A 22,798-nucleotide genomic window follows, 5' to 3' on the forward strand; every position below is an offset into this window, starting at 1 on the left:
AGTTTCTAGAACATTCCAAGCTCTTTCCCAGATCAGGGCATTTGTCATTACAGTTCACTTGGTCCAGAGAACTTTTGCACCTACTCTTTGCATCACCGTTTCTTGTTATATTCAGGTCCCAGTCTTAATGGCCCCTTCTGAGAGAAGGAAGCAGGGACCACACTTTCTAAAATAAATTCCTCCTGCCCTTCTTCCTGGTTATTCTTTATCTTGATATTTTGTTTGTTTCCTTCTTTGCACAAATCCAAACCTATTATTTGATCTGTATCACTAGACTGTTGACTTAGGGTCAAGGTCTTTTTTTTTTTTTTTTTTTTAAGTAGGCTTCGAATACAGCAAGGAGCCCAACACAGGGCTTGAACTTACCACCCTAAGATCAAAAATAGGTTGCTTAACCCACTGAGCCACCCAGGTACCCCAGAGCTGGTGTCTTAATTTTTCTATACCTTTATATCCCAGTACCTACCACAGATAGGTACTCAATACTTACTTGGTGAGCAAATAACACAAACTTGAGAAGTAGGTATTTTTATTTTTTGTGGAAGAATTATTTTAATTTTTAAAACATTTTATCATGTGTTTTAATTTAAGTACAGTTGACATAGAAGTAGGTGTTACTTCATTTTACACATGAGAAAATGGAATTTAAGAAATATTAAGTAACTTACCCATACTGCGTAGCACTTAGTTAGCAAAACATGTTGTTTTATTCTAAAACCTAAAAGAAATATGTAATGCCTTATGAAACTTAAACATAATACATATATAGTTATATACACCCTATATGTGTGTACATATTTATCATTTGCATCTCATAACAATATTATGGCTGGCTCACAACACTTTCATTACACATTAAAACTGATTTGTGATGATAAAAGATGGAAATTATAGAAAGGCATGTATAAAATATTTTTAAAAATCTGAACACCCTAAGACAACGTATTAACATTACCAGTGTTAACATCCGGAGTACAGTTTTTATTCTTTTCTATAAATATGCATATATGTGTGTTTATAGCAGAGTTACGGCACGAACATTATAGCATAAGCATTTCCCTGATCATTAAGTATTCATCTGAATTTAATGGCTTCCGAATAGCCCCTTATACGGATGCATCATAATGCATTTATTTATCTCTATCAACGGACAGGTTTTGGTATTATGAATATTGTACTCATATTTCGGGAAACATGAAGATACTGTGAAATAGCAAGGTTAAAGATTATGCATAATATAATGTTGATACGTAGGGCCAGACTGACTGTTGGTTGAACCAATTCACACACTCATCCACCACTTAACAGGAAGGCCGATCAACGTACAATCCCGGTCTTCCGGAGAGTTCCTGGAGAGCAAATCTTTACCCTGCGGCGGGAACGCCGATTGCAGGAACTCCCTCCTTCCGGCAGGAGACGCCGTCGCCTTCCGCCGGGGTTAGGCCACCACGGAGGCCCCACGTGACCGGGCCCCCACTGCGCCGGAGGGCGGGCTTGCGGAGAGGTGCCTTACGCACGCCGCGGCGTGACGTACCACGTAGGGGCTGGCTAGCCGCCATCTTGCTTCTTTTTCTTGCTCGCTCTCTCCCTCTCGGGAAGCAGCGAAAGTGCTTTGGCGGTTTGTCCATCCGCAGCTTCGGCTTTCCCAGGCGGGTGGTCCTCGCAGCCGCCCCCTCCCCCTCGCCTCCCCTTCCCCTTACCTCGATCAGAGCTCGGCGGAGACTCTCGAAGTGCGCAGATACACTCCGCTTGACACTCGCCCTGGCCGGTAAGGAAAGCGAGGGCGTAGGAGCGGTGATCAAAGCGGGCCCCATCGAGGTGGGCTGGCTGGAGGCCGCCTGCGGCGTGGGAGCACCTCGGCCCCGGCGAGCAGGGACTGGGGAGCCGCTGGGAGACGGCCTTGGGGCCGGCCATCCCCCTCTTTCTCTTTGGTTCCCATCACGTCTGTGTCTGGGGGAAGTGTCGGCCTCCTGGTCGAGGAGCGGGAAACCGGAGTCAGACCCGCCCCATGTGGTCTGCAGCGGGAGTTCCGGAGCCGTCGGTCTCTCTCCCATCCAGTCCCAGCTCAGGCCCCGCGGAGGGATCCCTCTCGTCGCCCGCTGAACGGAGGGGGTTCAAACCCTCCTTGGGATAGGTCTTTTCTCCTAATGTGGGCGATGCGTTCCCCCAAACAACTCGAGGGCTCATCTGGGGCCATTACTGCCTACTTCTTTTCCGTGTGTCGTGAGGGTGGAATTTGCAGCGAGCAGTAAGTGTGTGAGAAGGACCGGGTTCAAGACTTGACTGGGTGAGAGGCTTTTGGGGGAATCTAGAGCAGCCCTACTTCCGCTAGCTGCCCCAACTCGAGAGGAAGATTTGGTAGTCGTTTCGTACCCTAGGCCTCGCCATCCCCTAACCTGCGTAGCGAATTCCACTCTGCAGCGCTCTCTCTTTGCGATAGCGTTAATATTGGTGTTACGGTAAAGGCCCCGCTTTAGGACTTGGAGAAAAGGGCTTGGGGACCAATGGGAACGCCGATAAATTGTCCCTTTGCCCCAGAGGAATGCGTCTGGTTCCTTTAAAGGGATGCATATTTGTTTTGACTTGATTTGAGATTTGTTTGAGATTTCCTGACGTTTGCAGGCTCCTAAAGCCGCCCGGATTTCTGCACCGGCTGATCTTCAGCCCAGCCTCACGCATGCATGCCCCGCTAGGGTACTTGAAATTGTACGGTAGGCGGCTGTGTTGGAAGGTTTTCCTTTGGAATGCACCAGAAGGATCAGGATTCTTGATTAAGTGCTTGATAGCTTCCTCCTGCAGATAAAAACGATAGCGGGATACTTAAGCGCCCACCAAGCCTAACTCCAGCATTTGTTAAAAAGTAGATTTAACCTCCCTCCTCTGTTGGTGATTAAGATGCCGCTCTGACTGGAGCCATTTTTAGGTGTGTGTCACAGATGGACTGCAGCATCATTTCTGACCCACCTCAACTGCATTGATCCCCTAACAAAAAATTGGGAATAGACTGAATTTGAGTTTTCTCTTTGGCATGTGGTCCAGTTGTAATTTTATTTTCTGCAATTGGGCTTGTCAGAATGCAGGCTTTTTACTTTTCTATTTTGGTTTGGTGAGCTTATATGTGTAGCTGTTTTCCTTCTACCGCCAGTTGACCTTTTACTGTGTACTGAGCATAGTAATGAGCTCTTTACATACAGTATCTTTCCTAATCTTACAGCTGGGTGCTTGAGGGAGGTGCTGTTCTTATCATCCCCATTTTACAGATGAGGAAATAAAATCAGACCAAGGTCACACAGCAGTTATGGTGGTGTGGTAGAGATCCAAATTCAGACTCTAAATCCAAAAGGACATGCGGTAGGCAAACTGCCTTCCTGTTCCTTGTAATTTTAGGAACTGTGGTAACTGAAGATGTAGCATTGTTAACCTAGTTTTTTTTCTCTCGCTTGATTTCGGTATAGAAACATTGTTGCATACAACGGTGAAAGTGTTGCAAGGTGGAAAAAAATGGGTTGTAACTACTTTGGGGATGGGATAGAAGGTAAATTATTCGACCCTTTTCTAATAAAGGCCAGTTGGTTAAAACCCTTGACTATTTGGTATGGCATAATTTTTAAAATTTGAGATCTGGCCTATACTGTTGATAGAATATTTCCTCTCTGTAAAATGGAGGTGGTGATGATAATAGTACTTCCCTCCAGGGTTTGCTGTAGGATTAAGAAAGATCGTGTGTGTAAAGGGTTTGTTACCATGCTCAGGGCGTAAAAAAGGCCAACTAATAGTGGATTGGCAGAATACTGGTATAAGCAGTAAGTAATCTGTATATTTTTAGAATGGGGTATCTATTGGGGAATTTAAATAGTTTTTCTTTTTACACTTATATACTAGAATTTGTTCTTAAAGATTTCTTCATGCTCTACAGTCAGTAACCCTGGGTTCAGTATGTTGAGCACAGCTGAAAATACAGAAGTTCTGACTCATTCCCGCCTCTACCCTTAATACCACCCTTCCTGGTAAAATGTCTTCAAAGACTATATTATGCGCCCCCCTCCAAGTGGTTTCCTCTTGCCACCCCTCCCCTGCTTCAGTTTGTAAGCCAGTTGAGTAATTTCTGTTTCAGATGCTGTTTATGCCATATTTATGTAAGGCAAGGATTGGTTATTGATAAAAAGTTACACACATTGGTACTATTCTTACAGTGAAGGAGATCCAGAAGATGACTCCTATACTTTCAGTAAAGTGAGATTTATCAGCTTATGAATAGGGTAATGCAATGATAGTTTCTCTCCATCTATGTTAACTGTTGCTTAGAAGCTTGAGAATTATGTTAGTTTTCTGAGTCATAACATTTAAAATTTTTCAATAATAAAGCCTTTTTTGTGTCAGTCAGGACACATTTGTGGGTAAAAATATTCTCAAGAGAGGGTAACTTCAGTATAATTTCTAGTGTGTTTTTTCCCAGTCCCCAGAAAGGTTAAATATAAACTGATCTTTTCACCAGTTACATTTGTTGTTGTTTTGCTCTAGATTAACAGAATACCAGTCATGTTTCAGGGCCTGTGTGTGTACATGCTTGCTGGCAAATCAGATCCAATAAAGGCTATTATTACAGAATTTCAACAGTTGTCTAGTTGGCAGACAGAAACTTTTATATGGTTAGTGTATGTAGTCTGAACACCAGAGAGCAATGCAGTTATTATTGTCAGTGTGATGTAACGTTCTCACCCCTAGGTGCTGTGCATTGGAGGAGGATGGGAGGTACTCAGCATTTGTGGAGCATATCAAGTATTAAAAACACTTGGGTATTCTTTACATAGCATATTATGTAGTGATTTTCTTTTTACCTGTATTTCAGTATTGGTCTTTTTTCCTTTACTAGACTGTTTCCATGTCTTCAGCACTTTGTACAGTGGTTGGCATGTACCTAGAATTTATTATTAGGTGAATGAGATTAGGAAATAGAATAGATCCACAACTAAGATTCAACCGACAGATATTTTAGTAGAGCAAAATAATACCCTGTCATTCCCTTCCCCCAACCCCTGCCCACCTCCCCATTAGAATAGTATGAGATGCTTTCAAATAGTTTGTTTATGTACCATGCCTTATGAGATTTGTTTGCATCAGATTTTCCTTTCTAAAATTTAGATTTATTCAACAAACATTAAAGATTCTTTTTAATTTTGTAAGGCATAGTGAGTCAGGAATATGGCTTTTGGTTCCTACTGCCAAGATATTCACAGTTTTAAGGATTAATGTTAAAAGTTGACATGTGATCTTTGGATTTATACCAGAAGATAAAAATAAAGACATAAAATCAAATAAGGGAAATTTGAAGCAGACAATCCATATATGAGCATTGTCTATAACACAGATCAAGTGCCTGGTTGATTACAAGTAAAGGCATGGTGGCCAAGAGAGATCAAGAATAATTGCAATTACTGACATTGAGCATTTTTTGTGCCATGCCCTGGGCTAAGATAATTCTGTAGATTATCTTTTTCAGTCTATATAGTAAGCCTAAAGTGTAGGTTATTTTGTCCCTGTTACACAACTATTTTTTTTTAATTTTTTTAATGTTTTTTATTTATTTTTGAGAGACAGAGAGAGACAGCGTGAGCAGGAGAGGGTCAGAGAGAGAGGGAGATACAGAATCCGAGGCAGGCTCCAGGCTCTGAGCTGTCAGCACAGAGCCCAACGCGGGGCTCGAACCCACAATCGTGAGATCATGACCTGAGCCGAAGCCGGACACTTAACCGACTGAGCCACCCAGGCGCCCCATGTCCCTGTTACACAGCTATTAATTGGGATTTAAAGAGGTTTAAGTAATTTGTTCAAAGTTACTTAGCTAGTAAATGGGATTCGAATCGTTGACCCAGAGCCTAAGTGTATAACTTACATACAACATGGATTTCCCAGTTGCTAGTATTTCCCAACCTTAAGATGTTCATGATTTTTAAAATCTTCAACCCGTCTGTTTTAATATTTTCTTTAATTCAACTTACTATCTTTTAGATAAGAGAATTTATTTTAAGTTGATTTATTTTTAGAGAAACAGTGAGCGGGGGAGGGGCTGAGAGGGGGACAGAGGATCCCAAGTGGGCTCTGTGCTGACAGCAGAGAGCCCAATGTGGTGCTCAAATGCACAAACAGATCATTATCTGAGCTGAAATTGGATGCACATCCGATTGAGCCATCCTGGCACCCCTAAATAAATTAATTTAAAAGCGAATTTAAAAGGAGAATATACATGATTACTTGGTGTTACTTTTTTCCCTTCAATGTGTTTCAAAATAAAAATTATTTAAAGCTTATTTTTATTTACTTTTAATGTTTATTTTGAGAGCGAGAACAAGTGGGGAGCAGGGGAGAGGTGAAGAGAGAACTCAAGCAGGTCTCATATTCTGCACAGAGCCCAACTTGGGGGTCAGTCTCATGAACTGTGAGATCATGACCTGAGCTGAAATCATGAGTTGGATTCTTAACTGACTGAGCCACCCGGGTGCCCCTAAATAAACATAATTTTAAATATTCCTCTGTGGACCACTTAAAATCATCTAATATGCCATTAGTAGTCTTGTATTCCACTGTTTAGGGCATAAGTGCTGTAAGAAATGAATGCCGAGGGGTGCCTGGCTGGCTCAGTTGGTAGAGCTTGCAACTCTTGATTGTTATGAGGTTGAGACTGATTATGGGTGTAGAGATTACTTAAGAATAAAATCTTAAAAAAGAAAGAAATGAATGCTGGATAAGATCAGGGAACAGTTTGAATTAATGAGGGTGAGAAGTGATGAAAGTCTCGAATGGAATAGATTCAGCTCAGAGAAGAGATCTAAATTAAAGCCTTAACTATGCACTTGGGACAAGCATTTCCATGATATTTGCTTAGACAGAAATTTAACAAGATATCTAAGACAATCTGTGGGAAGAGAAGGGAAGCAAGAATTAGTAAGAATAAGTGAGGAAGTTACCACAGAAACCAGGGTGGAAGAGAATAATCTAAAAAATGGGATTATTATTACACCCAAATGGAGCAGAGTTCAGAAAAATAGAGAAGTGGCCTTTGGATTTGGCTGACAGATCTTTGATGACCCTAAAAGAATTTAGATCAAATAATGAGGGTGAAAGGTGCTTAACCCTGCTTAACGAGCTGGGTGAAATAAGTAGTGAGACTTCTTGATTTTTGGGTGACTTGAATACTCAATATGAGCTCTGTACTTGAGTTTAAAAACCTACTGTTAGTCTTTTGTCACCTAGGTTTTGTCCTTTGTGCCTGCTGTTAACTTTAGGGGCAAGTGACATGGCTTCTTTAAATTTTAGGTACAGGTATTCTTGCTTTTTGGAAGTTTGTGCTATTCCACTTTGCTTTTATGAAAGATATACATTAGTACCCACTTTTGCTAACTGAAAGAATTCTTTAAAATTTTTTTTTAATGTTTCTTTATTTTTGAGAGAGACCAAGTACGAGCTGGGGAGTGGCAGAGAGAGAGGGAGACACAGAATCAGAAGCAGGCTCCCGGCTCTGTTCTGTCAGCACAGAACCTGACACGGGGCTTGAACTCATGAGCTGTGAGATCATGACCTGAGCTAAAGTTGGACCCTTAACTGACTGAGACACACACCCAGGCACCCTGAAAGAATTCTGAAGAGGATTTTCACTTCTACAAAAAGCAAAAAATGACATTAGCATTCAGTGGTAAGCCATTACATAGGCAGTGAGAGTGGTGCTGCCAGGCTCCTCCTTTGGGAACTACACTCAGTGTCTAGACACCATGGCTTTGAACAGTGTTTATGAGCATCTGTGCTTTATCTTGATTTTGTGTGTGTGTGTGTGTGTGAATTTGTTAGCAAGATGTGTCTTTTATCAGAAAAGCCTGAGAGGTTTTTTGTTAGGTCTGGGAATGGTACAAAAATTTTTCCATATGAGTTAATGGTCTTTGCTGGAGCCATTTCAGCTTACGAAAGGTTTCAGAGGAACGCTTTGCTTTCTGATAGCAAGGGAAACCTGTATATCATCTGTGAAATAAAATATCCATTTTGCCTATCTCAGGATTGTTGCAAAGATCACATTAGGTGTGTTATCAGGCGTCTTTTGAATTTAATATTCTTTGGTATTACATGGTGATTCACCATACTTAAACAAAAAAGAGAACTGTGAAAAATAGAAAATTAAAAAAGGTAAAGGGAGGGTAGGTTCCCTATGATGTTGGAAGAACCTCTCCAAAATAAATCTTGAGTTTGCGAGGTGAGAGATGGATGCATATATAGTTGGAGAACGGGTGGCTAGAAAAGTTAATAATTGATTTTCCTTCTTCCCTCTTTTCTAGTGAATGATCTGAAAGTGTAGGGCTTTCTGTGGTTGTTCTGTTTGTGCACTGCACAAATGTGCTGGGCTGAAGGAGGTAACAAGGACTGAAATCTGCTGCATGCTCTGCTGGCAGAGTCCTGTGCTCCGGCTAGGCCTCTCGAGGGTGATTGTGCGTTCACTTCTCCCCTCTCTGCCAGTGCATCACCACCTCACCCAGAGGAGTACCTGCTTCTACCCAGAAGCATATGGTTTTCTATTTGCACAAAGGCCCTGTGGAGGCCAGTGGATGCTCTGAAAGGGTCCTAGGGAGATATATTCAGGATATGTTTAGAACAAAATGAAAAACAGGAGACTGGAAAATGGTCACCAAGGAACACAAAGTTTAGACATTTTTAAGATGGGTTAAGTAAGTAGTTGGGCAAAATACTCATCCTCTTTATCCAATGTATTCTAAAGGTGAGTATTGTAGCCTATTAAATATATCCAGTAACTGGGAAACTGACTATGTGTAGATTTTAAGGGAAGAAGCACAATGTAGGAGGTATAAAATTAACTTCTGAAGGTTAGGAAAATGGAACAGAGAAATTTAAAAAATTTTTGTTTGTTTATTAATTTATTTTGAGAGAAAGAGAGCAAGCGCCAGTCGGGGAAGAGCAGAGAGAGAGAGGGAGACACAGAATACCAAGCAGGCTCCAGGCTCTGAGCTTTCAGCACAGAGCCTGACATGGGGATTGAACTCACGAACTGAAATCATGACCTGAGCAGAAGTTGGACACTTAACCGACTGACCACCCAGCTGCCCAGAGAAATTTTATTTTTAAAGGAAAAAGGTGTTGTTGAAATGAGGCTTTTGACAGAGTGGAGGTTGGTTATATTGCTGTATGAGTTTTTGAAATTCAGATAAAACTTGGATCTTTGTGCAATTCTGTGAGTTTTAATATATGTGGAGCCATGTAGCTTGCTTGCATCAGAATTAATATACAGAATGTAGAAAGGTGAAATATCTTCCAACCATAGAACCAGAGTCTTTGGACATACTGGAGGCAGAGAAAGTAGCCCTCTCTCCTGCTGAAGAAAGAGCTGTTGAAAAGGGATTAAAAAGTCAGGAATAGGTGCTCCTAGCTGCCTCAGTTGGAAGAGCATGTAATTCTTGATACATGGTATCGTGAATTGGAGCCCCACAATGGGTGTAGAGATTTTAAAGAAAGGAAGAGATGAAGAAAAGGGAGAAAGAGAGAGAAAAAGAGGAACAAAAATGTCAGTAATAGCCTACATGTGCTGAGTGCTTGGTTTCCTGACCAGAATTTTTTTATTTAGTTATATTTATGACAGATTGGAAACAAGCAACGAATGAAAGGAAGTAGGAAGAAGAGAGACGGGTAGGCTTACATGTCTCAAGATACACATCTTAATGGTAGAGGAATAGAGCCAGTGCTTGGCACGGAGGGATGCTAACCGGTTCTCTACACTTACAAATGTAGACTTGAAATGTCAACCCTTATGGCAGCCATGTAGTTGAAGTTTAGGATAGTTCGTGATGTCAAATGAACATCTTGAAGAGAATGCTTCTCTTTCTCCTATTGCATCCAACATACTTGCTTGCAAAAAAATTAATTAGGAGACTTTTATGCTTTGGTTTTTATTTGTAATGTGTAAGTTTTGAAAACATGTTACTCATTTATTAAGCTTTTATTAAGTGCCAGCTACCATTTTAAGAGCTTTATACGCACTTTGTTAATTAAATCTCACTATACACTATAGAGGATATAGTCCACAGACGAGCAAATAAATTAAAATTATATTTAATGATAGGGAAATGCTTATGCAATAATATGCACATGCCACAATTATGCTATAAAAACACCTAGCTACCAAATGCTAGAGCTGGGTTTTAAACCAAATCAGTTTTAAGGGAAGTAGTTGCGTGATATGAGCAGTTTAAAAATATTATAAGTTGTCAATAAAAGAGTGATCTGGGACTAACCTCGAGTACATGGTAGATATGCGGATTTATTACTTTGCTAGAACAGTAATTTATGGTACAGAAGATTCTATAGCTACATATCTTTTCTGATTCTTAGGGCATTCTGCCCTAGAAACTTAATTCACGTGTTTCAGTTTCTAAGAACAGCCTGAGCCCTTCTACCATTCTGATTAGAACTCCCAACAGATTTATTTATATTACACTTTGTTTTTAAAAATGACAATTTTTAATGCTTTTGCTGTAGTGCTATTTGGAGTAGAAGCACCCAACATATGGCAGTATTCTTAGCATTTCTATTATAGCAGCAAATGTGATCTTAAAAATATTTGCTGTCTCTCTCACTTTAGGATTACTAAGTGATTATGACAATTGGAGATGGAAATGAACTAGAGGTTGATGAGGTTGACCAGTTCATCCTCTTACCCAGAGCAAGACGTGTTCATTTTAAATGGAAATTTTAGTGTAAAATTTTATAGACAGAGTGTTTTCTAGAGTTATATGCGCCCCCCCCCCCCCCCCCCCCCCCCCCCCCCCCCCCCCCCCCCCCCCCCCCCCCCCCCGTCTTTGTCAGCTCCAGCTGCCATGAGAAAATACCATAGACTAGACGGCTTCACAGGAATTTATCACAGTTCTGGAGACTGGAAGACCAAGATCAGGAGGCTAGTGTAATCAGGCTCTGGTGAGGCCTCCTTTCCTGACACGCACACAGCTGGGTTCCAGCTGGGCAGCTTCCTGTGGCTGGGAGAGTGCGGTGCTGGCTCCTCCTGGGGAGCTTTATTCTGTTATGAGGCGCTACCCTCCTCACTTCAGCTGAACCTGATTATCTCCCCCAGGCCCTATCTCCAAATCCCATCTGTCAAGTTGGGAGTTAGGGCTTCAGTGTAAGAATTTTGAGAAGGGACACAATTCTGTACAGAGCGTCCCCTCTCCCTTTATTTACAGTCTTTAGTGCATTGATTCCTAGACTTTTTACATTATATTATTAGACTTCAAAATGACATTTTTACAACAGATGGAATACATTTGTTGATAGAATTATTACTGTCTTCTGTTACTAAATTTTATCCTTGATATTTTATTCTGTACTGTAATGGGGAAAGTTTGAAAATAAAAACTTGAACCTTTAGAATCTCTTAGCTTAAAATAACATTTATTATTACATTTTAGAGGTTTGATGTTTATCTCTTTTGTAACAAAAATTGGTGAGGTTATCTTGGGCATTGGGCTTTGGCATCAAGCCTGGATTTAATCTTGGCCCTATCTCCCCTCAGCTATGAGTTTTGGGCAGGTTATTTTTACTTGTCTGAAGTTGTTTTTTTCATTGGTAAATTTTGGTGACTTGAACTCTGAGCTCTTATTCTCAATCTGGTGTTTTTATATGGGGTAAGTTAAAGTGTGGAGCTGAGAGGGGTTTTTTTGTTGTTTTTTTAAAGGTTTCAAGAGAAACTACTACATTAAAACATCTAGAACTTACATCCCTCTTCATGTTAGAATTGGGAGATGTAAATGTGAAAGATTATACAGATTTTTTAAAATGTTTATTTATTTTTGAATGGGAGACTGACAGAGGCAGTGGGAGTCGAGGGGCAGAGAGAGGGAGGAATCAGAAGCCGGCTCCAAGCTCCAGACTTTAAGCTCCAAGCTGTTGTCGGCACAGAGCTCAACTTGGGGCTTGAGTTCAGGAACCTTGAGATCATGACCTGAGCTGGAGTCGGAATTTTTTTTTTAAATGTTTGTTTATTTTTCGGAGAGAGACTGAGCATGAGGAGGAGAGGGACAGAGAGAAAGGGGGATACAGAATCTGAAGCAGGCTCCAGGCTACTAGCTGTCAGCACAGAGCCCGATATGGGGCTTGAACTCACGAATGGTGAGATCATGATTTGAGCCAAAGTCAGATGCTTAACCAACTGAGCCCGTGCAGGTGCCCCGATGACTCAGGGTTTTAAATCTAGAGGTCAGGGAAAGTGGTTATGGTGAAGTTGGGGAGAAGAACATGTTTGGGAGAGGAGAGCTTTTTAGGTTTTCCCTTTTTCTTTTGGAATAATTTTAATCTTATAGAAAATTTGTAAAAACAGTATGAAAAATTCCTGTATTCCTTCATTTCTATTCCCTGATTATTTGTTGTTCCAAATCCTGTCATCACCTGAAACCTTAAATTCAAATCACAAGCTCTTATGCTTTCAATTTCTCACTCAGGTAGTACATTTTCTCCTTTTGTTTTTATTAAATGAACATTGCAATCCATTGTAAGCTTGATTTAGTAAGCATTTAATAATTACTATTTGGGGGGGTTTTAGTCAATTATTAAAATTGGCAATTCCTTCCACTGTCTTCCTTCCACCTTCTACTTCACTCTCTGGGTTAGACTTCCATGATATGTTACTCTGACCATTTTCCTGGCAGTGTCTTCCTCCCCCTTGCTTTTCTTCACATGTGTCTGGCACAGCTCTGGTTCCTTTTCCTTCCAGCTGCTGTGTGCTTCCCTCGATGCCCCACTCCTGCAGGTGCTATTGGACCTTAATGAAAGCCTTCAAACTGCCCAGCCCTGGGAAGACTATTCTAGATCTCCAGTTGCCAGCTTCTCCTGGGGTGTCAGCACTGATTGTCAGTCTATAGTTAGCTTGGTTGTTGGTCTTTCCTCCCAGTTCTTCGGAAGCCTTTTCCAAACCTCTTACATTTCCTGTTATCATCACTCAGTTGATAAGGACAACATGCCTTTTTCATTTGTTCCTAATAATTTGTTTCATTTGTTCCTAATAATATGGTAGGCACTGGGTAAATATTTGTATTAGTGAATAGGGGAATCAAACATTTTAAGTTGTAGTTCTATCAAGAAGCTTAAGACATTTGTTCTACAAATAAAAATGTGTGTGTACAGATAGTAGTTTGTATTGTAATTTTTAAGTAATCTCTGCACCCATTGTGGAGATCAAACTTAAAAGCCCAAGATCAAGAGTTGCTACGCTCTGCTGGCTAAGCCAGCCAGGCTTCCCCTAAAGATTGTAGTTTGAAGGGAGGTTTTGGTGATTCTCCTTGCTGAAGCAGTGAACAGCAGATGGCCAAGGGGGAAAGCACATAGAGAGAGGTGCTAAAGAGAGGTGGCAAAAGCATGTTAACATTTATGTAGGAAAATAGGAAAAGGAGAGACAAAGCTGTCAGTCATAAAAACCAAAGAAAATGGCTTTACACAGAATGTTTACTTTTTATATTTGTATGTGATACTTGACTATTATTACTTAGTAGAGATTCTTCTTTTATTTTTTAAATAAAACATATGTGTATGCATAGTATTCTTATTTGGAAGTGGCTACAGGTTCTTTTTAATGTTGACTATGTAAATCAGTGGGACATCATACTTCATTTTCCAGAGAAACGAAATTCTCATCATAAGATTAATAAGAAAAGAGAGGTAAACAGAGCTTGGATACTTAGAAGTGCATGGTGGCCAGAAAGATATCATTTAATTGAATATAGCAAATTGGCAATTTGTGACAGTATGGGTTTTTTTCAAATATTCTAGATTTAAAAACATCATTTATTTTGAGATGGTGGGCAGGGCAAAGAGAGAAGGGACATAAGATCTGAAGCAGGCTCTGTGCTGACAGCAGAGAACTTGATGCAGGGCTCAAACTCACAAACCACGAAATCATGACCTGGGCCAAAGTTGGACCATTGAGCCAACTTGAGCCACCCAGGCATGACTCAAATATGCTAGATTTTAAATATCACTAAAAATAATGTTTTCCATATTGAATACTTCTAAATCCTTTTGGAATGGTGAGTAACCTTAGAATCTTACAATTTTTGAAATGAAGGAATTTTAGAGACCATAGCTAATCTAGCCTTGATGTGGAAACCCTTCACAGATTTTTTTTCCAATAATTTTCAACGAATGATGCTTGTCCTTCATAAAACGCCATCTTTTTGTTACCAATATTGAGTGTCATTTTTTCATTTTGAAAGGTTGATGTTTATCTTGGGATAAACTTCTGCCTTCCAAATTTCCCTTAGACCTTTTAGAAACAATCTGTTTGCTTTTATTACGTACGTATATTTGTAGACTCCATGCCCAGCATGAGGCTTCAACTCATGACTTCAAGAGTTGTACACGCTGGAGTGCCTGGGTGGCTCAGTCGGTTGAGTGCCTTTCTCAGCTCTCAGGTCATGATCCTAGGGTGGTGGGATCCAGCCCTGAGTTCCTGCACAGGGCTCATGTTGTGTGTGTAGATTTCTTGGTATATTCTCTCTCTCTCTCTCTCTCTCTCTCTCTCTCTCTCTCTCTCTCTCTCTCTCTCTCTCTCCCCCTCTCCCTCTCCCTCTCCCCCTCCCCCTCCCCCCCCTCCCCCTTTCTCTCACTCACTCTGAAACTAAAAAAGGGTACCTCGATGGCTCAGTTGATTAAGCATCCAACACTTGATTTTGGCTCAGGTCATGATCTTACAGCTCCAAGTTTCAAGCCCTGTAGGGCTCAGCGCTGACCCTGTGGAGACTGCTTGGGATTCTCTGTCTCCCTCTCTCTCTACCCCTCCTTAACTTGAGTGTGCTTGCGCGCACGCTCGCTCTCTCTCTCTCTCTCTCTCTCTCTCTCTCTCTCTCTCTCTCTCATAAGTAAATAAACTTTAAAAATAAAATAAAAAGAATTTTTTAAAAAAGTTGCACGTTCTACTAACTGAAATAGCCAAGCGCCCCACTTAGTCTATTTGCTTTTAAAACACTGGCTTTTTTCCTTCTTCACTTCTTTTATCTTAACGCATTTTTGCAAAAAAACCCAAAAACAACAACAAAACCCCCACCAAATGTTTACAAGGTGATATATGTTCATTGTTCAAATCTGGAAAATGTAAATGTACTGTTTTGGTATATCAAATTTCGGTGAAAAATGCTGGTTTCTGACCATCATTACTCAGAGTCCTAGAACCTTGAATTTAGAAATATGATTACTGGCGTGCCGGGGTGGTTCAGTAGATTAAACATCTGACTCTTGATACTGGCTCAGGTCATGATCTCACGATTCATGAGTTTGAGCCCTGTAGTTTCAGTGCAGAGCCTGCTTGGGATTCTTTCTCTCCTTACTCACTCTTTGTCCGTTTCCCATATACGTGTGCTCTCTCTCTCTCCCACTCACTCTCTCTCTCTCTCTCTCTCTCTCAGAATAAATGAACTTTAAAAAATATGATTACTTTCTCTCCCTTTTAACAGGGGATGTACTATTATTCAGTAGGCTTTGTTTTTGTAGACTGACCCTCAGTGCTCACTTGGGCAGTGCATATACTACAATTGGAATGATATAGAGAAGATTAGCATGGCCCCTATGCAAGGGTGACATGTAGGCTGATGCTCTGACCTTAAGGATTCACATTTATAGGTGCATCGTAAGCAGGATGATAATTTTTTAAAAATATTAATAGTATGCCAATAATCAAAAGCTTTTTAAAATTAAAAGTATAGTTTCTTTGTAGAGGCTGTAGTTCCTTTGTTCTGTAACTGTGACAATAATGTTTTTTGACATCAGAATCTGGCAAATTGAAAAGGAATGCACCTGTTGGGCTTACTGTTTCAAGGGTTTTTAAATTACTAATTGTATAAATTGTACCATTTTATTACTTAAGATGTGGATCTGCTGAATGCAGCCCTAGGTTTATGCAGTAGTTGAGATTTTTTAAATTAATTTTCCTCCAGTGGCTCTTCATGACATTTAGATGAAACTGGGCAATAGTCTTAGCCTAGCCTACTAGGCTCTTCAAAATCTGGTTTCTGCCTACTCTCACTTCTCCTCCTCCCTTTCCCCCTCAGACATGAACCCGCTTATCCCAGATCAAAATTGGTTTTTATTCCCCATAGTGGTTCTCAGCTGTGGCTATACTTGCATACCTTGGGGATATTGTGGGTTCAATTCCAGACCAGTGTACTAAAGTAAATACTGCAATAAAGCAAGTCATTTGAAAATTATTTTGGTTTCCCAGTTCATGTGAAAATTATGTTTATATTATATTGTAGTCTATTAAGTGTGCAAAGCAGTATGTTTTTTAAAAACAATATATATACTTTAGTTAAAAATTACTTTATTGATAAATGCTAAACCATCATCTTAACTTTCCAGTGAGTCGTGATCTTTTTGCTGATGGAGGATCTTGCCTTGAGTGGATCAGGGTGGTGGTAGCTGAAAGTTGGGGTGGCTGTTGCAGTTATTTGAGACAGTAGTGAAGTTTGCCACATCAATTGAGTCTTCCTTTCATGAGCCATTTCTCTATAAATTACAATGCAGTTTGATAGCATTTTACCTACAGTAGACCTCTTTTCAAAATTAAAGTCAGTCTTGGGGTGCCTGGGTGGCTCATTCAGTTAAGCATCCAATTCTCCATCTCAGCTCAGGTCATGATTTCAGGGTTTGTGAGATCAAGCCCCGTGCTGGGCTCCACACTGGCAGCGTGAGCCTGCCTGGGATTCTCTCTCTATCTCTGCCCTTCCCTTGATCATGCTCTCTGTCTCTCTTTCAAAATAAATAAACTTAAAAAATAAAAAATTAAAGTCAGTCTTCTCATACCCTGCCACTGCTTTATCAACTAAGTTTATGTCATATTCTCAATCCTTGTGGTCATTTCAGCATCTTCCCCAGGAGTAGAATCCATCTCAAGAAGTACTTTCTTTGCTCATCCCTAAGAAGCAACTCTTCATCCATTTAAACTTGATACTGAGATTGCAGGATTCAGTCCCATCTTCGAGCTTCACTTCTCATTCAGTTCTCTTGCTAGTTCCACCACATCTGCAGTTACTTCTGCCACTGAAGTCTTCAGCTGCTTCCAGGTCATTCCACAGGGGTTGAAATCAGCTTCTACCAAACTCCTTTTAGTGTTGATACTTTGTGTGACCTATGAATCACAAATAGTTTTTAAGTTTATTTATTTATTTTGAGAGAGAGAATGCAGGAGAAGGGCAAGAGGGAGAATATCAAGTAGGCTCTGAGCTGTCAGTGCAAAGCGCAACACTGGGCTCAAATTCACAAACAGTGAAACAGGACCTGAGCGAAAACCGAGTCAGATGCTCAACCAACTGAGCCACCTAGGCACCTCTTATCATGAATATTTTTAATAGTATCTACAGTAGTGCTCCTTCCCAGAAGGTTTTCAGGTTACTTTGCCTAGACCCATCAAAGGAATCTATGGTCGCTATAGCCTTACAAAATGTATTTCTTAAATAAGACTTGGAAGTTGAAGGGACTCCTTGCTCCCTTGGACTGCAGAATGGTTGTTGTGGCAGCAGGTATAAAAATATCTTGTTGTATGTTTCCATTAGAGCTCTTGGACGACCAGGTGCATGGTCAGTGGGGCAGTAATATTTTGGAAGGAATCTTTTTTTCCACGCAGTTTCCCTAATAGGGACGCATGTCAGTGGAGCATGCAACCCTTAATTTCAGGGTTGTGTGTTTGAGCCCCACATTGGGTATAGAGATTACTTAAAATCTTTAAAAAAAAAAAACATTCGGCAAACCATGTCATAAACAGATACGCTGTCATTTAGGCTTTGTTTTTACATTTCTAGCACAGAGTATATAACATAATGCTTCAGGACCCTAGGATTTTCTGAATGGTAAATGAGCATTGGCTGTGACAAGAGTTAACTTATCCTTTGAAGCTTTGAAGCCAGATACTGACTACTTTCTAGCTATAAAAGTCCTAGACACATCTTATTCCATTAGAAGACTGTTTCATCTGCATTGAAAATCTGTTAGGGTAGCCACATTCATTAATTGATTTAGGTAGGTCTTCTGGATTATTTATTGCAGTTTCTACACCAGCACTTGCTCCACCTTGCACTTGTGTGTTATGAAGTTGGCTTCTCTCCTTTAATCTCATGAACCAGTCTCTGCTGGTTTCAGAGTTTTCTTCAGCTTCCTCACCTCTCAGCCTTTATAGAATTGAAGATCACTCTTGGATTGGGTGTTGGCCTAAGGGAATGTGACTGTTGGATCCATCCAGATCACTAAAACTTTATCCATATCAGCAGTAAAGGTGTTTCACTTTCATTCCTGTATTCACTGGAGTAGTCCTTTTAATTTCCTGTAATACTTTTCCCTTTGAATTTGCACCTTGGCTAACTTAGGTGCAAGAGGCCTAGTTTTGGGCCTATCCTGTCTTTGTTAATATCATTGCATATTTTAGATACGTGTTTTGCCAGGGAGGATAGATTTTTAAACTTTTTACTTAACAATAAACCATACACATTTTTTCGTTTTCTGGTCTTGAAACTTTTTTTCCATTTCAAGTCATTGTTCTTAAACCATTTGCTATTTTTCCTTGTTTTCTGTTAAAAAAGCAAAGTGCACTTATTGTTTATATTTAGATATTGCAATATGTATAACAAAGAGAGAGTTCTTTATAATCAGGAGTGTAGCTACTGCTGATAATTTGGTATGGTTTTGTAGACTTTCATAGTTGGCATGTGAATTGTATTTTTTATACTTAACATGTATACTTTGCTTAAAAAATTATGTATATTCTTTACAATCATTTATTATTTTTTAAATTTTTTTGAGAGGTAGAGAGCAGGAGAGGAGAGGGAGAATACATGGTCGGTGAGGAGCCCAATGCAGGGCTCAATCTCAAGACTGTGAGATCATGACTTGAGCCAGAATCAAGAGTCCAATACTTTTAAACTGAACCACCCAGGCACTCCATGTATACTTTTTTACTTTATGTCTTGAGCATCTTTCTGTACAAATCTCTGCTAGTTTTTATAAAGATCTCAAATGAAACACAGCTAAGACCGAACTCTTGCCTCCCTTTTGCCCTCATCTGCCTGCACCTAAATCTAGGCTTCCTTACCTCACTTAACATCCAGATTTTGAAGCTCAAGACCAAGATTTTGATTCCTCTTTCCTGGCCCCCTGTATCTCCAATTTTTAGCCACAGCTACATCTTGTGCCTAGGCTTTTGCAGTCTGTGTTGTTTCCATATTCTACCTTTGGCTCCCCGTAATTCATGCTCCAAATTGTAGCCAGGATATTTTTAAAACCAAAGACACGTCTCTGTTCAGAATTAAACGGTTTCACATTGCTTTAAAGATAACATTTATAACATTTAAAATTCTAATAGACTTTCTCATCCAACCTTCTCTTTCCCTTTCAACTCTCAGTAGTTTCTACTTCATCAGCTTTTATGTTTTTGAACATGTCAGGACCTTAAGATCTTTGTATTTTCCCTTTTCTTCATCCTCAAAGCACACTCCTTTCCTGTTAGATCCAAATCAGAAGTCTTTTCCTCAGAGAGGCCTTTGGCGATCAACTAAAGTAGTTCCACTCTTTCTTACTTTCTCATATCCTGTTTGGTTTCATTCATAGCATATGTTATTGTCTGAAATGATCATATTTACCTATCCTTTCAATCACCACAAAAACCCCTGAGAGCAGATTCTAGTGTGCTGTCAAATAATTCTTTAACCCAGGGTTGCAAAGATTTTCTCTTTGTTTTCTCTAGATGTTTTATAATTTTGTTTTTACATTTTTCTATGCTCCTTTTTTTAAATTGAGATAGTTAACATATAACATGTAAGTTTGAGGTGTACATGTTGATGTGATTTCATGCATTTATATACTGCTGAATGATTATTTCTGTAACATTAGTTGACAGACTCTTCACATCACATACTTATTTTTTTGTGTAGTGAGAACATTTAAATTCTCTCTTACCAACTTTCTATATAATACAGTATTTTGATTATAACAGTAATGCTGTACATTATATCTCCAGAACATACACATCTTCTAACTTTTAACTTCATGTTTGTACCCTTGCTATGGTCTATTTTGAGTTGTTTGTATATGGTAGGAGGGATGGATCAGAATTTTTTTTTTTTTTAATGTATACCTAATTGCTTTAGCACCATTTGTTGAGAAGATTGTCCTTATTCACTGGATTTTCTTTGCATTTGTAAAAAAAAAAAATCAGATACCTTTGTATATTTATATTTCTGCATTCTGTGCTGTTTCATTGATCAGTCTTTTTCTTAAGCCAATACAACATTGTGTTCATGGCTGTTTGACAAGTCTTGAAATCAAGTGACACTGGTCTTCCAACTTTGTTTTTAAAGCTCTTTTGAGGGGCACCTGAGTGGCTCAGTCCATTAAGCGTCCGACTTCAGCTCAGGTCATGATCTCACCACTCATGGGTTCGAGTCCCGCATCAGGCTCTATGTTGACAGCTCAGAGCCTGGAGCCTGCCCAGCCCCCCACTCACTCATGCTCTCTTTCTGTCTCAATAATAAAATTAAAACATTAAAAAAAAACTGAGAAAAAAATAAAGCTCTTTTGATTATTCTAGGTCCTGTTTATTTCTCTATGCATTTTAGAACCAGCTTGACAAATTCTTCCATCCTTCCCCACTGAAATTCCTTCTTTGATTTTGTTTGGGGTTGCTTTGAATCTGTAGAGCAATTGGCAAGGAATCACACCTTACATATTGGGTCTTCTGATCCATGCAAAGGGCATAGCATCATGTGTCTAGGTTTTCTTTAATGATTTGTAGTTTTTATTTCTTTTTAAGTTTTTAATGTTTTTTTGTTCTTTTTTTTTTTTTTTTTTTTTTTTTTTTTTTTTTTTTTTTTTTTTTTTTTTTTTTTTTTTTTTTTTTTTTTTTTTTTTTTTTTTTTTTTTTTTTTTTTTTTTTTGAGAGAGAGAGACAGAGTGCGGGTCAGGGAGGGCCAGAGAGAGAGAGGGAGACACAGAATCCAAGCAGGTTCCAGGGTCTGAGCTGTTAGCACAGAGCCTGTCGGGGGGCTCAAACTCAGCAACTGTGAGATCATGACCCGAGCCGAAGTCAGAAGCGTAACTGGTTGAGCCACCAGGTGCCCCAATACTTATTTATTTTTGAGAGAGGGAGAGTGCCAGCAGGGGAGGTTCAGAGAGAGAGGGAGACAGAAGATCAGAAGTGGGCTCTGCGCTGACAGCAGAGTGCAATGTAGGACTCAAACTCACAAACCATGAGATCATAACCAGAACTGAAGTCAGACGCTTAATCGACTGAGCCATTCAGGTGCCCCTACTGTTGTTCTCTTGTTGCTTTTATAATTTTCTCCTTAGTCAGTTAAGTGTTCAGCTCTTGATTTCTGATCAGGTCATGATCTTATGGTTCATGGGTTCAAGCCCTGTTTTGGGCATTGTGGTGACAGCTCAGAGCTGGAGCCTGGAGCCTGCTTTGGGATTCTCTATCTCCTCTCTCGCTCTCTCTATCCCCCTCCCCCACTTGTGCACACATATTCTCTCTTTCTCTCTCAAAAATAAAATTTTGGGGGAAAAAGATTTTCTCTTTATTGTTCCAGATATTTTAAAAAGATATTTTAAAGTAATCTACACCCAACATGGGGCTCAAACTCAACCCTGAAAACAAGAGTTGCACACTCTACCAACTGAGCCAGCCAGTCTCCCCTCTTTACTGTTAGTTTTGAACAGTTTAAGATGTGCTTTGGTGTGGTTTTTCTCATGGTTTTTTTGTTTTGTTTTGTTTTTTGTTTTTTTGGTTTTTTTTTGGCTTGGATTTGTTGAGTCTTTTGGATCTGGTTTGTAGTTTTCATCAAATCTGTAACATTGGATCATTATTTTCTCTGTCTCTCACCCCTGCTTAAAGTGACTGCTGTCACATAAAGGTTAGGCTGCTTGAAGTCCTCTCAGGGCATACTGGTACTGTTCTTTCTGAAGTTCTTTTATTCGCAGTATCTTCTACTGATGACCTCAAGCTCGCTTTTTTTTTTTTTTAATCGAAGTGCCTAAATTGCTGTTAATCCCATCCAGTGTGTTTTTCATTTCTTTTTTTAAAAATTTTGTTTAATTTATTTATTTTTAATTTACATCCAAGCTAGTTAGCATGTAGTGCAACAATGATTTCAGGAGTAGATTCCTTAATGCTCCTTACCTATTTGGTGCCCCCCTACAACCCCTCCAGTAACCCTCTGTTTGTTTTCCACATTTAAGAATCTCTTATGTTTTTGTCCCCCTCCCTGTTTTTTTTTTTTTTATTATTTTTGCTTCCCTTCCCCTGTGTTACTCTGTTTTGTATCTTAACATCCTCATATAAATGAGTGAAGTCATATATTTGTCTTTCTCTAATTTTGCTTAGCATAATATACTCCAGTTCTGTCCATGTAATTGCAAATGGCAGGATTTCATTCTTTTTGATTGCCGAGTAATACTCTATTGTATATATAAACCACATCTTCTTTATCCATTCATCTGTCAGTGGACATTTGGGCTCTTTCCATACTTCAGCTATGGTTGATAGTGCTGCTATAAACATTGGGGTTCATGTGTCCTTTTGAAACAGCACACCTGTATCCCTTGGATAAATACCTAATAGTGCAACTGCTGGGTCGTAGGATAATTCTGTTTTTAGTTTTTTTTTGAGGACCCTCCACACTGTATTCCAGAGTGGCTGCACCAGTTTGCATTCCCACCAGCAGTGCTCGTCACCATCTGTTGTTGCCTGAGTTGTTACTGTTAGCGATTCTGACAGGTGTGAGGTGGT

At 39.8% G+C, this 22,798-nt stretch overlaps 1 protein-coding gene and 1 non-coding gene across 17 annotated transcripts in view; both read left to right on the forward strand.

The window, feature by feature from the left end:
* The first annotated feature begins 1,547 nt into the window (after nt 1-1,547).
* The window catches only part of PRRC2C (proline rich coiled-coil 2C), a 95,219-nt gene continuing 73,968 nt past the window's right edge, over nt 1,548-22,798 (forward strand). For all 16 annotated transcript variants that reach the window (XM_029935016.1, XM_029935028.1, XM_029935018.1 and 13 more), the window contains exon 1: nt 1,548-1,768. The gene's annotated coding sequence lies outside the window, so the exon portion shown is untranslated. The remainder of the gene's footprint in view (nt 1,769-22,798) is intronic.
* Nucleotides 15,534-15,640, forward strand: LOC115288791. Its single transcript, XR_003907192.1, has one exon. It is a non-coding gene; the product is annotated as a U6 spliceosomal RNA (small nuclear RNA).

This window comes from Suricata suricatta, chromosome 3 (assembly GCF_006229205.1).
Source record: "Suricata suricatta isolate VVHF042 chromosome 3, meerkat_22Aug2017_6uvM2_HiC, whole genome shotgun sequence".
Classification (NCBI taxonomy): domain Eukaryota; kingdom Metazoa; phylum Chordata; class Mammalia; order Carnivora; family Herpestidae; genus Suricata; species Suricata suricatta.